The following is an 18,034-nucleotide window of genomic DNA, read 5'->3' as shown; positions in this document are numbered from 1 at the left end:
AAGCAAATTTCCTGGACTTTTCCAAAATGTTCTGGGTTTATTTATTTTTCTAAAACTTCTCCAGGCTTGGAAATTGCTATTTTCAAATTCCATGACTTTTCCAGGTTTTTCATGACCGTACGAACCCTGTAGATACTTTTGAAATAAATATGATCAAACTTCTGTGGATTGTGGGAAATGCATTTCAGCCTTTTTATGTATTTGTTGGTTGTTGTTAATCTCCTCATGCACTTCAATCCTCTGATCTCTCATGCTGAATGGTCTCCCTATACTTAGCATCTCCTAGCTCGTTAGCTAACAGAAACATTACTAAACAGCACTAAAGATTTGAAGAAGAAATGGACAAGAAAGAATTTTTAGCACTGTTTGGATCTCTATATTTTCTTATTTCACACCAACTGAATGAGCTAGAACCGCTACAGCATAATGTTTGCTCCCAACAACAAAAGCTAACAAGCTAAAGCAACTGCTTATTCTGCTGCTAAAATTTCTGTATTGTACTTACACTAATCTCCTGCTGTACAAGTAAAGCAATTACTGTCCTTCTCATCAGTGCAGTCTTTCTCCTGCGCCTCCGTGCCTCACTGTTAAATTTAATTACCGAAAGGTAAGACATGTTTCACACAACACAGAGAAGTAAGTTCGTTCCTTTGAATACCAAGAACGCTCTCTCCCGACAACAAGTCAGAGGTAAAAGCTTGCAGAGCGTTCTGGTTAAATGACTGTAGAACACTACATGAAAGTTATCATACTTGTATACAGGGCTCTACTCTTGTGTGTCCCACTTGTGTACCCAAGTTCAAAAATTTAGGAGAACAGGCAAAAATCTGAGCGCACAGTCAGTTCTGTTTTCATAGACTTAAACTTAATGCATCACTATCATGCAATTAAACACACCAGCACACCAACCGGAAAGATTAACTGAAGCAAAATTGCTAATGAATGTTTTACGACCGCATCGCACCTCATATGCAGGTTTCCAGAGACAAAGAGAGAGGAACCTGCAAGTGTCATGGGGGCATCCTTGCAAAACTTGCAGAACACCAGACTGCTAGATTTCTCCTATTCTAGCTCAGGGGTCTCAAAGTACCGGCCACGTGCGGCCCCCTGATTGTTTTAGATTTGTCATGAGATTCAACCCACATATCAGTTTTGCGTTTCGTTTTACGTTAGCTTCTTAAGAATACTCAACTATTTGAGAGAAGTGAACCACTTGAGGTAGCCAGTTGTAGTGCGACGCGTAACTCGTGTTAAAATATAGCAGTGTTTGTGTATAGCAGGCGCTGTGTCAAAGTAAACTTATTTAATTGTTCAGTCTTTTGAAGATGGCTATAAATAGCAACAGGATGTGATTCAATTTTGTTATTGTGTATTGTCAATGTGTTGACTTTGCTGGCTACAATATGTCTGATGTGATACAATTTTACAGTCTGCTGTGCTGACAGAGAGGTGTAAGCCGACTTCCATGTGAGCTAAGCTTTATGACAGAACGTTCAAATCGTACTTAAATTTATCAACGTAAGGTCAGATGGAACCAAGACTTCACAAAGAAACAAAGGTATTTACACTGACAGAAAACAGTGCTTGATCTACTGAAACAGGTGAACACACTGACTGAATAATTAACTGATTGCACCCAAGGGAACAAGGCAGTGACTAAACAATGAAATTGTAACTCTATATGCCCACCAGAGGGGGATAGTGAGAACTTGTGAACTTGGGTCATGACAATTTGGTGAGTGTGTGTTTAGGTATGCATATGTGTGGTGATCTATCTATCTATCTATCTATCTATCTATCTATCTATCTATCTATCTGTCTATCTATCTATCCCTCTCTCCATCTCTATATATGTGTGTGTGTGTGTGTGTGTGTGTGTGCGCGCGTGCGTGTACCGTGTACACCCACACACAAGTGTGTTCAGGTTTTCATGTGTTACAGGAAGTGACATGTTATTTAAGTTTCTGTTAAGATCATTGTAGGGGGGTTATGGGTAATGTAGTCTTAAGAATCTACACTGACGTGCTGATTTGATCCAAATCAACTTCCGAGGCAGTAATGAGTCTGATGCTGATACTTACAGTTTCTGCTAATGCAGAATGTCACAAACAAAACCAATGACTGAATATTACATTTGTGTGTTTCATCTGAAAATAAGAACATGAAATTATAATACCAACATGTGCACACAAACACACATATGTACACTGAAATACGAAACTGGGTGCTTTAAAGAGCAGCTTGTGACAAAGAACCTTTGAATGCTAAGAGCGTGAATTCTGAAAGTTGGACTGAAAAACTCAAAAACAGAAGTGGACAGAAAGTAGGAGAGAGAAAGAGACGCTGACAGACACAATGAGAAAGGAAACTGGTGACAGGGTCAAAGACACATGAAAAGAATCAATTAAGGGGTCAGTCTTTACACCAATGACAGTTTCAGTTGGACATTCAGTTCACACATATGTTCATATTTAAACTCATTCTCAGCTAGATGCCTCGCATGTTTTGTTTTTTTTTAGTTTTGTGGTTTCCTCTCTGCGAGTGAAAAAGTGAATATAAAGCAGCTTAGTGGCAGTAAGACTCACAGAGAAGCATAAGAAACCAACTCAGTACAAAACAGAGTCATATCAATGGTTGTAACTCAGCATAATCGTGTATTGAAGAACAAGGATGTCAGATTTGAGGATGAAAACAACACTGGCAGAAAATAATAACATGAAATTATAGAGCAGTTTACACACATGTGTGCACACACAGAGCCACACACACACACACACATGCTTAACAAACACATGCACAAATCTGCAACGCTAAACTCAGTACTTTATGCTTTAAAGAGCAGCTTGTGGAAAAGAACTGACCTTTGAACACTAAGTGCACATTCTGTCAGAGTGACATGATGGGGGGCTGGACTTCCTGTGGTCAAAGGTTTTCACGCCTCTGAAAGAGTCAGTTGCATGCACAAAGACAGAAGTGCAGACATACAGACTGACTCAAACATACAGGGACTACAGCTTTAACTCAGTGTAATTGTGTGTGTTAGAGAATTAGAGAATGGAGATGACTGTGTATTTATCATAATGTAAACTATATTGGAAGAAGTGAACTGGACAGAGTAGAGAGAGTGAAGATGATGATGGATATTTATGAGAGTGCAGATGCTGTGAGAACAACAGACACCAACACACAGAGAGACGACACCTCCACTAAAAAAAATCACCCAGCAACTCAACACACAGGTACTTCTTACACAGGATGAGTGTATATTTGTATTCACTGGATAAACTTTCTTATACAAATGTGATACCAAACCTGATTTGATAGCAGCCATATTCATTTTGTCTCCAGTTGAAAAATTGCAAGAAGTAAATTAATAGATGAAACATTTTAATGGCGAATGAGAACAGCTGTTTTTGGCTCCACTCATTTACTATTAGTAACACAGTAGGGGATATTTTACTAGACAAAACCATACACAAAACCATAAGGAAACTGGGTGAATTACATGAAAGAAAGTTACCTTAAAAGAATGAGGAAACCTATGTCAAATATCACCCAAGTTATTATCCTCAGGGTTCCATTGGAAGAATTGGGCCTTTCTGCCATGAAAGAGTTTAGATAAGAATAGAACCAGTACATAATGTGTGTGATTTGGTGTGTTTGTGTGTATGAGAGAGAGAGTGAGTTAAAGGCTTGTGAAAGTGTGATTATCTACAGTATCATTAATGAATCTCATTTAATCAGAAGACTTGCTAGATGTAGTGACAAAATGTCTGTCTGTTTGTCTCCTCAGGAAGTGACAGATGCTACAGACTGACTGCAGTGTGTCTGGGGCTGCTGTGTGTTCTCCTGCTGGCTGTCATCATAGTGCTGAGTGTCTTGTCTATTTTAAAGTTTGAACAGTTACAAAAAAATTTTAGAAATGTGACTGAAGAAAGTGATCAGATAAAAGCCAGTTACAACAACTTAACCATACAGAGAGACCTTCTACAAAGCAGTTATAACAAACTGATAACAGAGAGAGACCAGTTACAATATGATAATCAAAAAGCAGCTACAGAGAGAGGATTTACAGAACAGATATAATGACCTACTTAAACAGAATAACCAGTTACAATCTGATAATCAAAAAGCAGCTACAGAGAGAGAGGATTTACAGAAGAGATATAACAACCTGCTGAAACAGAAAGACCAGTTACAGACCAGTTTAGATAGCTTGAATAAGAAGAGAGATGAGTTACAGCGAAAGCCCGGAGGATACCGGTGCAGCCTTTCTGATTTGGGTGAGTGAAAAATTTTATGTGCATGTTTTAGTAAAATCACATTCCTATGTATATGCTTCAGTAAATTCACATTTTTTGTTAGTTGTTTAGATTTTTCAGCACAATCTTTTGTTTGGTCCTCATATTCCGAGATGTTTATGTTTACAAATGCCTGAGAATTTCTGTAAATAAGGGGCCCTTTCATTAATGCATGTGTAAAAATATCCTGAAGTTCCACATACATTATTTTATATGAATTCAGACATTTGTGACATTCGTAGCTGCATCTCTGGGATATTTTCTCTGGGAGTCTTGCATTGGTTATATCTACTATAAATATGTGATAAATGTGTGTATGCGTGTGTGTATGTGTGTGTGTATGCACATACATAAGTGAGTGTTTGAGTTAATACATGTAAGTTGCTCTCAGTTCTTTTTCTACTTATTCTGTTTACAGATAAAGACATTCTGCAGGGATGGTTTTACTTCAGTTCCAGTCTGTACAACATCTCTACTGAAGAGAAGAGCTGGAGTGAGAGCAGACAGGACTGCAGGGACAGAGGAGCAGATTTGGTGATAATAAACAACAGAAAGGAGCAGGTGTGTGTGTGTGTGTGTGTGTGTTTGTGTGAGGAAGAGAGAGAGAGAGAGAGAGAGAGTCTATCACAGTTAGAAAATGGGCCTGGATGCAGTAGTGGTTTATTAAAGTGAACTCAGGTCTCAGAGGACTAGATCACTCATTATCCAAGACATTATCCAACACACAGGCAAAGACTCAACAATAATCAGGGCAAACAGGAGTGTCATAGTGGCTTGATTACACAGAACAAATGTGAGTGATGATTAGTTAACCAAATAATGGATAATGTTAGGACTGCAAGAATCTTCTGCAAGAAACTGAAAACCCACCTCTTCAGAACCTACCTATCCCCCAATGCCTAACCTCATTAAACATAAAAAAAAAAAGAAAAAAAAAAAACCCTTGTCTTGTCTCTACATTTGTCAAAGAATTCCAGGGGCGCAATACAAAGGAGTAAATTGACGCTCAGTCTTATGAGCTGTCTGCTTATGAGGTATTAGGGATCCGACCGATGCACTGATTGTAAGTAGCTTTGGCTAAAAGCGTCTGCCAAATGCCAAACTGTAAATTGTAAATTGTGAGTCAATTATTTCAGCAACCACGAGAAGATGAATGCTCATAGATGGATGCAGATGAGATGGCATAAGAGAGTGCGAGAGAGAGAAAGAGAGAGAGAGAGGGAGAGAGCAGACTAAAGAGAGAACTACATAAATATAATCAAACTGTTAACAAAGTCTGTGTTGGTACAAATTTTAACAGTCCATGAAAAAAAACAAGCTTTCTATAGTTAAGTTAGGTTTCGGTGATTGCACACACACACTGAACAGTGAATTGGTCCTCTGCATTTAACCCATCCAACACACCAGTAGTGTCCACACACACCAAACGCAGGGGCAGTGGGCAGCATTCCTGTGTGTGTGTGTATTCTCATGCATTCTCAGACACACTGCTCTACCTGGATAACTAATTGTTCATTTTGTGCATCATCATCAGGAGTTTGTTAATAGTCTGTGGAAGATCTGTGGAAGGCCTTTGGATTGGTCTGACTGACATAAACACAGAGACGGTGTGGAAATGGGTGGATGGTACAGCACTGAACACTGGGTAAGAGATCACTGATTTTAACTCCGGTCATGAGACAGTTAACATTTATTAACACTCAGTCTATTGTTCAGTATGAGAAATACATTAGACAGACTGATTCTCTGTGTTATTTCAGGTACTGGGGTAAAGGGGAGCCTAATAACAGTGGACAGTCAGGAAATGAGGACTGTGCTGTTCTTGACAGACCTGACGCTTGGAATGATGTATCATGTGACGGCAAAATTAAATATATTTGTGAGAAGAAAGTATCAACGCACAATTAGACAAATTTAAGTCATCAAATTTTCTTCTCATGAACGTTTCACAAATTTTGGTTTTGGGCGGGAAAAAAAAAAAGAAATAAGAATAATGGTATTTATATGCATTAATATCTGCATTTTCATGTTTTATTTTTAATTCATATATTAGTTCTAACAAAGTTAAAGATGTTTTGTTGTTGAGGTTGTAGTTCTCAGCTGTTGTTGTTGTTGTTGTTGTTGTTGTTGTTGTTGTTGTTGTTGAGAGTTCTCTCTTTTACTTCAACTTTTTTTTCTAAAATTGTTGTCATGATTGCTGTGACTCTGCAGAGATGTCATTAAAGCTTAAAAACTTGATTTACAACCATGTATAACTGCATTTACTGGTTATAAATCACTTTCACCAAGTCTTACAATGTCTGTCAGTTCCTCACATTGTCCAATTTTTCTACTGAGAAAACAGGTCCACAACATCTCAAATGTCAACTTCCACCATAACTTCATCTTAACATCAGGTGCTTACTTAATAGTGAAAAATGAACTCATTTCTTTATCAGGTGTGATGAAACACATGTATATCAATATCATGCAGCTTGTATTGATCACTAATGTCTGACTATGACTTTTCAGAGTGTCTGAAAAGTAACATTTTTATCACAGGTTTTATACTCACTCTTCCTCTCACCTGACAGCCCTTTTTAATCTAAGAGGGTGAAAACATGAATTTCCCACAGTTTAACATGACCACATGCTAAAGAAACACACGCTTAAGACGCAGCGTTAACCAGACTGTGTGCTCTGTTTAACAAAAGAACAGAGGAAACAGGTCGTAGGCCTCTTTATTAATTCAAATCTCAAGAAAACAACTGTCTTCCTGTAATAACGAATTTATTATGTCATTATCACAGGAAAACAAAGTTTTGTTATTTCGTGATCTTGAAAAAACATAGAAAAATAACATGTTATCATAAGAAAACGGAGTCAAAATTAAAATGGAAGGGTGATTCTTCAACTATGGTCATTTTTGTATCCCTGGCAGTAATAAGAAAAACAAAAGAACATTTCTACATTTTTACTTTTGTCACACTTACTTCACACCAAGAGGAACTTCTAATAAATAAATAATAGCTCAGTCATTCATTTTACTATGTGATAAGAGGCCTTCTATGTATGGTTTTTACTATATTGCCTTCAATCCTGCTTAATTTTGAATTTGATATTTAAATAATGTGGAGTTCAAATACACATTGGACATTAATGCCTATTTTAACAAAATATACTATGTATAGTAATATTTCTTCACATTTTCTTGTATTTTTCATAAAAAGAACACTTGTCCCTTGGGTTCACTGTCATTTCCACCACACTGTACAAAACAGAATTCGAGGATCATGTTTTAAGGTTTGTATACTTGGTAACCATAGCAACAGCCACTCAACAGGGGAACATGTGGCTGGAGGAAAGAGTGACCTCTAGAGGGGGTAAGAGGAAAAATCAAGGTAAATATGAGTTAAATGGGGAATATGTTTATTGGGTGTTATCTCTAAACAGCTCATATTCCATATGAATGTTAAAACAACTGGCCAAATTTCTGTTAATATTGGGGTTTTTTTGCGTGTATATTTAATGCTAACTCTAAAATTGACTTAACAGGCTAACATATCATGAGATTTTAAAAGAAATATGACAACAGTCATTTCCACAACAAAAAACGATTATTTCCTCTTAATATTAGAGTGAAATATATATATATATATATATATATATATATATATATATATTCTTTAACAAAATCATCATAGTCATTATCAGGATGTGTTTCTACAGAATGGAGAAATAAACCATCGCAATGCATTTTTACCAAAAAAAAAAAAAAATTCTAGATGCTGAGTACTGAATGCTAAAATTTTCCAGACCACAATGGACCATGAATTACCCGTAAACCGATGGGATCTTAGGTCTTCTGTAGTTCCTCTTGGGAAAGAACATAAAGGTCATAAAAGCTGCCATACCGCACTCCTGTCCCCTCAGTCTCGTCACCTACAGTGGGAAGATCCGTGTGGTATGTGGACTATTACCTGGAGAACTGCCGGTGTTTTGACATTGAACGCATCAGATGATGAGGCAGCTGGTAGGAGGCAACAGGCAGGCAAATTGTTTAACTGGGCGTAGGCTCATTTCTCTGGCGCGGGAGAAATTGAAGGCAATGTCTCAAATGAGTATACGGATCAATGAGGGGGGAAAAAAAAAAAGTTTGGACGATCAGTCGACTAGAGGCAAGATTTGACAAATCAGATTCGACTATGTAAATTCGTAGGGACATATTTGTCTGGGCTTTGTTTTGTTTTGTTTTGTTTTTGTTTTGTTTTGTTTTTGTATAATCAAATTCATGATTCATAATACATAAAAAAAAGAATTACGGGACAGTGGGTTTGGGAACATTTAATGTGATGCACTGATTGTAAGTCACTTTGGCTAAAAGCGTCTGCCAAATGCTAAATTGTAAATTGTAATGGATTTATGTAAGAGAATTTCTTCCACTTGTGGGATAAGAGAGAGCAGGATGACTGGAGTGACTGAAGGATCTTTTCAGAGTGTGATACACACAGGAGAATGAGCTGAAGAGCTTCCAGGTGATTTCCCTGGCCTGGTGTTTCTCCATTCCAGAAATGGACCATCCAAGCAGATAATGGACATTTATGCACTCTGCAATACTTTAAAATGGGCTTATGATTCCATATCCTACTTTAGAACTGAAAACTCTTGTTGTTTGTAGCCTTCCTGGAAGCACTGTGCCATGTCGTTCCCTGACCACAGTCATGTGAAATTACTGTGACTATAAACAGGTAATCCACTGTGATATATAGAACCACTGTGACAGACTGGTCTTAATACAGGTAATCCACTGTGATATATAGGACCACTGTGACAGACTGGTCTTAATACAGGTAATCCACTGTGATAGATACAACCGCTGTGACAGACTGGTCTTAATACAGGTAATCTACTAAAATAGATACAACCACTGTTACAGACTGGTCTCTATACACGTAATCTACTGTGACATATAGGACCACTGTGACAGACTGGTCTTAATACAGGTAATCAGCTGTTGGGACTCCTTGGACCATCAGAGAGAACAAAAGGTTTTTTGTTTGTTTCAAATGAATATAATCACCTGGTCAGGAATCTGATCATCCAGGACTGGATGTGAGTAAACCTGTTACTGCTTTAGAGTAAACAGACCAGTGTTACTGTCATTCAACTATACCTTACACACAGCAAGTACCTCAAAATAAGGGGGCACCTGGATTTGAACCTGGGACCTCTTGATCTGCAGTCAAATGCTCTACCACTGAGCTATACCCCCACATGCAAGACATGATAGCAACATGATGAGAACTAGTATGAGGTGTTATAATACTAAGCCAGAGTAGAGAGTGTGTCCTTATCCAGGTGCCCAGGACCAGATAAAAAAAAACCTATTGTTATAGAGCAAAAAGACCAATGTCAGTTATAGCATGAAGCTGAAAAAACAGAAGGCAGCAACCAGATCTAAACCAGGACGATTTTAACCCTCATTCATATGCTTACCATTCAGCTACACTGCTTTCCCTGCTTATAATGGTCAGCATGTAGCAGGTTCTACTAGTTCGCAGAGACTCTGGAGAAGTCAGGCCAAGAAATCAGGAGCAAATTTAAAGCATTTCCTTTTGAGGTAGGTTGTCATCAATACTGAGTCCTGGAAAGAGCAGTATATGCTGTTAAATATTCTATACAAAGTGTGACTGGTATCTGCTTCTAGCACATTCTATATAAAAATTTGGGGAGGAGTATCTTGTAAACATACTATACATAAAAATATTTAATTTCACACTTCTTTATTAAAAAAACCTGTATACTGTCTTATAGTAGCATGTGGCATCATTAGAAATGAATGATTTAACATGGAGGAGATGTATAAGTGTACAGGTGGAGGCACACTGAGCTGGGAAAACTGGCCACCATTGCCACAACTTCTCCAAAAAGCAAAAACACAACACAGTCCAACAAAGACAAGAACTCAGAAATCTTATTTGAAGCAGGGCTCAAGAATACAGGGGTAAACGGCTCAAAGACAAAGCAACAGGTGAACAAAAGACCATGGTTTAAATAGACAGACAAGACAAGCCACAGGTGGTACATATACATCAATAATGAACAGGGAAACTGAACATGTGACAGGGACAAAACAAAAGACTGAGGACCCCTATGGCCCAAAAAAGGAATTACACCCACAGTCATGACAGTGAGTGCCAAGCAACAAACAGAAAAAGGGGGCGTGGGCAGAATCACTAACAGAAGGAAAAGAGCAGAACAATAGTACATTAGAGACAACAGAGATACCTGTGTGTATTTATGGTCTGCTTTGTATGTCCTTGTGGAACATCATGAACGTATAATTAGCTTGTAATTAACCATTTCACAGTGATTAAGATTATTTATAATTAAATTTTATGCCAGAAGTATGAACTTGATGTGACATCGTTCATTGATCAGCATTCATATTCACAGCAAAAGAGTTTGGAATCACCCAGAAATATTCTTGTTTTCTATGGAAACTGATACTTCCATTCACCACTGTAGCATTAAATCAATCAGAAATTACAATGACAGTGTCATAATATTGTCATTCTTTTCATAGAATTGTTCTATTCATCAAACTTTACATTCATCAAAGAATCCTTCATTTGCTGCAATTACAGCTTTGCATACCTTTAGCATTCTAGTTGTCAGGCTTTGAGGATATTAAGGGGAAATTTCAGCAAATGCCTTCTGTGGCTCTTCCCAGAGGTGAGACAGCCTTGTAGGGTATTTTTCTCTGACCCTGTGGTGAAACTCTTCTCACAAGAGCCCGCTCACCCTCTCTCACTCATTAAATTTTCTCCGCCATGCTGGACAGAAGGCATCAAACACTCCTCCAGCATCCTGTCCCTTGCTCTGTGTCTCACATATGTTCTCCTCCTTCATCCAAAGACTCAAACTTAGACTCATCTGTCTACAATACTCTTTCCCAGTCATCCACTGTCCAACACCTGTGTCCTTTTGCCCATTTTCATTGGCCTGTTTTAGATTTGGCTTTTTCTTTAAGGTGAACATCCCAGAGTCATCTTTTCACTGTTGTAGATGATGCTGAGATTTGGTGTTTAATGTGTAAAGAAGCAGCCAACTGAGGACCTGTGAGATATCTGGTTCTAAAACTACAGAGTCTGATGTATTTATCCTCTTGTGCAGTTGGGCATCTGTGTCTCCCTCTTCTTCTCCTGTCCTGGTTAGATCGAGTTTGCTGTCTTCTCTCAGGACAGTAGTGGATACCCTTGTGAAAAAGAAGTATACTTAAATATGTTAGTAGTATATTAACATATACTACTAACAGTAAACTAACAGTAACAGTAAAGTAAAGTATCTGAAGAGTAATAAAAGTTTGTTTTTGATTTAATGTATTTTAATTACATGTACTTTAAGTATACTTCAATGTGTTGACAAAAAGTATGTTTTAAATTACTACATTTCAAGTATTACTTTAGCACACTGTTCTGGAATACATTAACTGTATTTTTGACACACTGAGGTGATCTTTAAAAAATGGAACTTTGTTATAATGGTTACCTAAGCACATTTAAATTGTGCTTTAGTGTACTCTGCTGAAGTGCACTTTGATGAAATAATGTCCTAATGTGATAAAGCTTGTTTAAACAAATGTAAATGATCAGTTTTAGTGTATTGCTAAAGCGGACATTTAGAGACGACATATTTTCAATTTAACTTTTAACTTTGGAGATATATACTCACTAAATCTTTTGTTTGGCTGTGATTTTTTTTGGGGTTTTTTAGCCCAATGTCCAAACATATTTTTGCATTCTTTTAAATAAAGTGTTTTTGATGGAAAGTCTTTGTTTAATGCATCTTTTCATTCACTTTTTACTCATTTCATGTCATACATACACTCAAACAGGGCTGTATAAAGTACAAGTAGAAGTACTCTTGCTAAAAAAAAGTACTCTAAGTGGAGTTAAACTGACTGACTTTGTAAATTGTAAATGAGTGACTATTTTAGTCTTACTTAAATATTTTTCAGGAGGGATACTTTAATTTTACTTCTGTAGGCGAACTGGTGTGGGTCCAGAGAAGCATGGCTTTGATGCGGGAGAGGACCAACCTTTCAAAGCACTTCATTATCATTGTTGTGAGGGCAACCGGGCGATAATCCTTCAGAGTGCTGATGTTTGTTTCTTACAGCACTGGCACTACGATGGCTGACTTCAGGCCCTTGGGGACGGTTGCCAGAGGTAGAGACAGGTTGAAGATTCTTGTGAATACCTCAGCTAGCTGATCAGCACAAGTCATTAAGCACCCATCCTGGAACTCCGTCTGGGCCTGCAGCTTTCCGTGGGTTGACCCTCCGCAGCGTGTGCTGTACATCAAATGTGTTCGTAGTGAAAACCTGTTCATCCTCTGTGGCCGGGGCCAGGATTCTTGCACTTGTCACACTCTTGCCGGTTTCAAAGCAAGCGAAGAATGCGTTGAGCTTGTTGGATAGTGTGACATCACTATGCGGGCAGACAGCGTTGTCCTTGTAGTCAGTGATAGCCCTGATACCTTGCTACATGCTCCTGGTGTCGGCACTGTTGAAGTGGTCCACTACATGCTGTATATGGATATCCTTAGCCTTTTTTATGCCTATTTTTAGGTTTGATCTGGCGACACTGTATGCTGTTGTGTCACCAGATTTAAAAGCATTGTAGTGTGCTTTTGAGAGATTTTGCACCTCTTTGTTCGTTGGGGGACAAGCCCCTTTAACTGGTCTGAACATGTCTTTCGTGGGAAACCGCCTCAAAATTTCGTCCCCTTCTGGCAGGGCCACCGAAACTTCAGCCTTCAGAACAGTGCGGTTTGTGGCTCGTTGTTCTAGAGGCACGATTCTCATTTAGGGTGTGAGTGGTTTTGCGTTCAACTCCCGGACGAGCCCCTTCAATTGGCCATGAACTTGTCTTTCGCAGGAAACCACCTCAAAATTTCATCTGCTTCTGCCAGGGCCACTGAAATTTCAACCTTCAGAACATCACGTTTCATGGCTTGTTGGTCTAGGGGTATGATTCTCGCTTCGGGTGTGAGAGGTCCTGGGTTCAACTCCCGGACGAGCCCCTTTAATTGACCTGAACTTGTCTTTCGTGGGAAAACACTTCAAAATTTCATCTGCCCAGGGCCGCTGAAATTTCAACCTTCTGAACAGTGCAGTTTGTGGCTCGTTGGTCTAGGGGTATGATTCTCGATTAGGGTGCAAGAGCTCCTGAACTCGTCTTTTGTCTCAAAATTTCGTCTGCTCCTGCCAGGGCCGCCGAAATTTCAACCTTGTGTAAGCTGCATTTCGTTGCTCTAGGAGTATGGTTCTTGCTTTGGTGGCGAGAGGTTCAAATCTCAGACAAGCCCCTTTAATTGGCCTGAACTTGTCTTTTGTGGGTATCCACCTCAAATTTCGTTCCCTTGTGCCAGGGTCGCCGAAATTTCAACCTCCAGAACAGTGCAGTTTGTGGCTCGTAGGCCTAGGAGCATGGTTCTCGCTGTGGTGGTGAGAGGTCTTGCGTTCAAATCTCGGACAACTCCCTTTAATTGGTCCGAACTTCTCTTTCTGGGGAAACTGAGTTTGGCAGTATCTTGGAATTTCGTCCCCTTCTGTCAGGGCTGATGAAATTTTAACCTTTGGAAAGACACACTTAGTGGCTCGTTGGTCTAGGGGTATGATTCTTGCTTAGGGTGCGAAAGATCCCAGGTTCAAATCCTGGACGAGCCCCTTTAATTGGTTTGAACTTGTCTTTCGTGGGAATCTGAGGTTGCCAGTGTGATTATCGTTTACTGTTACAGAATTCCAGGAGCTTAATAGGGTGGGTAATTAAGTAACAGCCTTATTGTGATCTGTTTATGAGGCAGTAGGTTCTGACTGGTGCACTTATTGTGAGTCGCTTTGGCTAAAAGCGTCTGCTAAATACCAAATTGTAAATTGTAAATTGAATGTTTAGGTATCCTCAACTATGGAAGGAATGCCAACCATCAACACAACAAAGACAGCGAGCTCTGGATCAGATGATGTAAATAATGTCTATTAAAGAGTGTTATATTTTAAAAAAGTGTGACTTGTAGATCCTCATATTCATCATCTCTTTTTTCATATTACTGAGATGAAAGTCAAGTATTCCGAAACATCAGGCCAAAACGATCACGTCACGTCAGAGACATTTGAAGCTTCGTTCAAAAAAGCTTGGCTAAAATTCGATTAGCAAGAAGTGGCATTCGATACAGCCCTACTGAACCACACATACTCTATTAAACCTCCAGAACAAATCACAAATCACTGAGAAATCACAATATCACGAGAATATTCGTCTTCGTTTCTCTGTCTGTGCAGCGAATTGCTGACAGATGTGTGTGTTGTTTATCTGGTCTAGGCTTTCCTGGTGGACCTGACAGATGTGTGTGTTATTTATCTGGTCTAGGCTTTCCTGGTGGACCTGACAGATTGCCGTACTGCTTATTCTTTGTTGTGTCATTGTGAACCTGAGCCACGTTTTGAAGCGTCAAAGTGAGCTGAAACTTCGCTCTCCCTCAGAAGTTGAAATTGAGACAAGTAGGAGCAACCGAATCAAGGTTTCAACCGCACTAAAGAGAGACCTGACCTCCACAGGTAGCCTCCGCAACAGTGCCAAATGTGTCATTTGCCAGGAACATGGGTGGCTGTGCTGACAGAGACTGGTGGTGTAACTCAGGATATGATTCAGTTAGTGATGGGCTGATGTTCCCAGTAAACAGAGTGTTCTCCAAACTCTCTGAGGTTCAGCGACCGCTCTGTTGAAACCTGACCTTAAACTGGTCATTAATCAGGAACAGGACTCTGAAATACTCAGCTCAGTAATAGTCCTCCCCAGATTTCAGATTTTGTCCTGCATCCCTCACTTTGACCTGTTGAGTGCTTTGGAGGCTGGTTTCCATGGTTTCCATGTGATTAAAGCATTCGGAAATTTCGTGTGGTTTGACTGCTGAAGTGTTATAACTTTGGAATGACACTTTCTTTTTTTCAAAACCACAGGCCTACATAATGAATATTGATGAGGTAGGTGTCAACACACCTGTGATAGTCCCCCATCCCACTGTTAATGGCCCATCAGTCTGGAATGTCACTGTGGCCCATCTCTGCCCCCCTGAAAATGTGAACATTTGCCCTTTCATCATAAGTTCAACTATTTACAAATTAAAACATAGAATTCGCCATTTACACATTACAGCAGTTATGAAACAAATGTACTAGTGTTTTGATCATTTACACCTCACATATGCATTATAATACACTACACTAACTGTCACAATAAGGGCAGTATAACCTCCATGAGTCTGATTTAGTTGGCTTCAGTGATTCTAACAATCTTATTTTGCATAGCGCACATTATTATGCTACAGGAGCCTGATATAATGATGACGACATGTAAAATTATTCGTCAGTGAGAGGTCTACTCTGAATGTTAACAGAAGGGAGCAAAGACTGAGAGGGTCCATTGGAAAGACTGAAAAACTTGAATCGCATTATCTAACTTTAGCTTACAGGTATTTAATGTGTTGACTTTGCTGGCTACAATATGTCTGATGTGATACAATTTTACAATCTGCTGTGCTGACAGAGAAGTGTTAGCCGACTTCCATGTGAGCTAAGCTTTATGACAGAATGTTCAAATCGTACTTACATATATCAACGTAAGGTCAGATGGAACCAAGACTTCACAAAGAAACAAAGGTATTTGCACTGACAGAAAACAGTGCTTGATTAACAGAAACAGGTGAACACACTGACTGAATAATTAACTGATTGCACCCAAGGGACCAAGGCAGTGACTGAACAATGAAATTGTACCTCAATATGCCCACCAGAGGGGGATAGTGAGAACTTGTGAACTTGGGTCATGACAATTTGGTGAGTGTGTGTTTAGGTATGCATATGTGTGGTGATCGATCGATCTATCTATCTATCTATCTATCTATCTATCTATCTATCTATCCCTCTCTCGCTCTCTCTCTCTATATATGTGTGTGTGTGTGTGTGTGTGTGTGCGCGCGCGTGCGTGTACCATGTACAAGTGTGTTCAGGTTTTCATGTGTTACAGGAAGTGACAGCAGAGATGTTATTTAAGTTTCTGTTAAGAACGTTGTAAGGGGCTTATGGGTAATGTAGTCTTAAGAATCTACACTGATGTGCTGATTTTATCCAAATCAACTTCCATGGCAGTAATGAGTCTGATGCTGATACTTACAGTCTCTGCTAATGCAGAATGTCACAAACGAAACCAATGACTGAATATTACGTTTGTGTGTTTCATCTGAAAATAAGAACATGAAATTATAATACCAACATGTGCACACAAACACACATATGTACACTGAAATACGAAACTGGGTGCTTTAAAGAGCAGCTTGTGAAAAAGAACCTTTGAATGCTAAGAGCATGAATTCTGAAAGTTGGGCTGAAAATTCAAAAACAGAAGTGGACAGAAAGTAGTGAGAAAGAAAGAGACGCTGACAGACAGAATGAGAAAGGAAACTGGTTACAGGGTCAAAGACACATGAAAAGAATCAATTAAGGGGTCAGTCTTTACACCAATGACAGTTTCAGTTGGACATTCAGTTCACACATATGTTCATATTTAAACTCATTCTCAGCTAGATGCCTTGCATGTTTTGGTTTTTTTTAGTTTTGTGGTTTCCTCTCTGCGAGTGAAAAAGTGAATATAAAGCAGCTTAGTGGCAGTTAGACTCACAGAGAAGCATAAGAAACCAACTCAGTACAAAACAGAGTCATATCAATGGTTGTAACTCAGCATAATCATGTATTGAAGAACAAGGATGTCAGATTTGAGGATGAAAACAACACTGGCAGAAAATAATAACATGAAATTATAGAGCAGTTTACACACATGTGTGCACACACAGAGCCACACACACAGATGTGGACAGAAAGTGGGAGGGAGAAAGACAGAGAAAGACAGGATGAAAAGGGAATTGGTGACAGGGTCAAAGGCACTTAAAAGGAAGCAATTAAGGGATCAGTCTTTACACCAATGACAGTTTCAGTTGGACATTCAGTTCACACATACCTGCACATTTAAGTTCATTCTCAGCTAACTGTCTCTCATGGTTTTTTTAGTATTGTGGTTTCCTCTCTGCCAGTGAGTGAAGATAAAGCACGTTAGAGACAGTAAGACCCACAGAGAAGCATAAGAAACCAACTCAATGGTTGTAACTCAGCATAATGGTGTATTGGAGAACAAAGATGTCAGATTATATTCTTGAGGATGAAAACAACACTGACAGAAAATAATAACATGAAATTATAATGCAGTTTACGCACATGCGTGCACACACAGAGCCACACACACACACACACACATGCTTAAGAAACACAAACTTAACAAATTTCCAACATTAAACTCAGCACTTTATGCTTTAAAGAGCAGTTTGTGGAAAAGAACTGACCCTTGAACACTAAGAGCATATTCTGTCAGAGTGGCATGATGGGAGGCTGGACTTCCTGTGGTTACTGTTTTTCACACCTCTCAAAAAGTCAGTTGCATGCAACACAAAGACGAAGTGCAGACACACAGATTGACTTAAACAAACAGAAACTACAGCACTGATAATACTGTGTGTTAGAGAATTAGAGAATGGAGAGCTCTGTGGGTATTTATGATAATGTAAACTATACTGACAGAAGTGAACTGGACAGAGGAGAGAGAGTGGAGATGATGGTGGATATTTATGAGAGTGCAGATGTT

The 18,034-nt window shown here is 39.0% G+C and overlaps 3 non-coding genes across 3 annotated transcripts; 2 read left to right on the top strand and 1 right to left on the bottom strand.

The window, feature by feature from the left end:
- Positions 1-9,480: 9,480 nt before the first annotated feature.
- trnac-gca (transfer RNA cysteine (anticodon GCA)) lies at positions 9,481-9,552 on the bottom strand. Its single transcript has one exon. It is a non-coding gene; the product is annotated as a tRNA-Cys (tRNA).
- Positions 9,553-13,295: 3,743 nt separating this feature from the next.
- trnap-cgg (transfer RNA proline (anticodon CGG)) lies at positions 13,296-13,367 on the top strand. The gene has a single exon. It is a non-coding gene; the product is annotated as a tRNA-Pro (tRNA).
- A 574-nt stretch (positions 13,368-13,941) lies between these two features.
- Positions 13,942-14,013, top strand: trnap-agg (transfer RNA proline (anticodon AGG)). Its single transcript has one exon. It is a non-coding gene; the product is annotated as a tRNA-Pro (tRNA).
- Positions 14,014-18,034: the final 4,021 nt, after the last annotated feature.

This window comes from Chanos chanos, chromosome 11 (assembly GCF_902362185.1).
Source record: "Chanos chanos chromosome 11, fChaCha1.1, whole genome shotgun sequence".
NCBI lineage: Eukaryota > Metazoa > Chordata > Actinopteri > Gonorynchiformes > Chanidae > Chanos > Chanos chanos.
The sequence above is the reverse complement of the archived record's forward strand: the minus strand, read 5'-3'. Positions and strand labels throughout refer to the sequence as shown.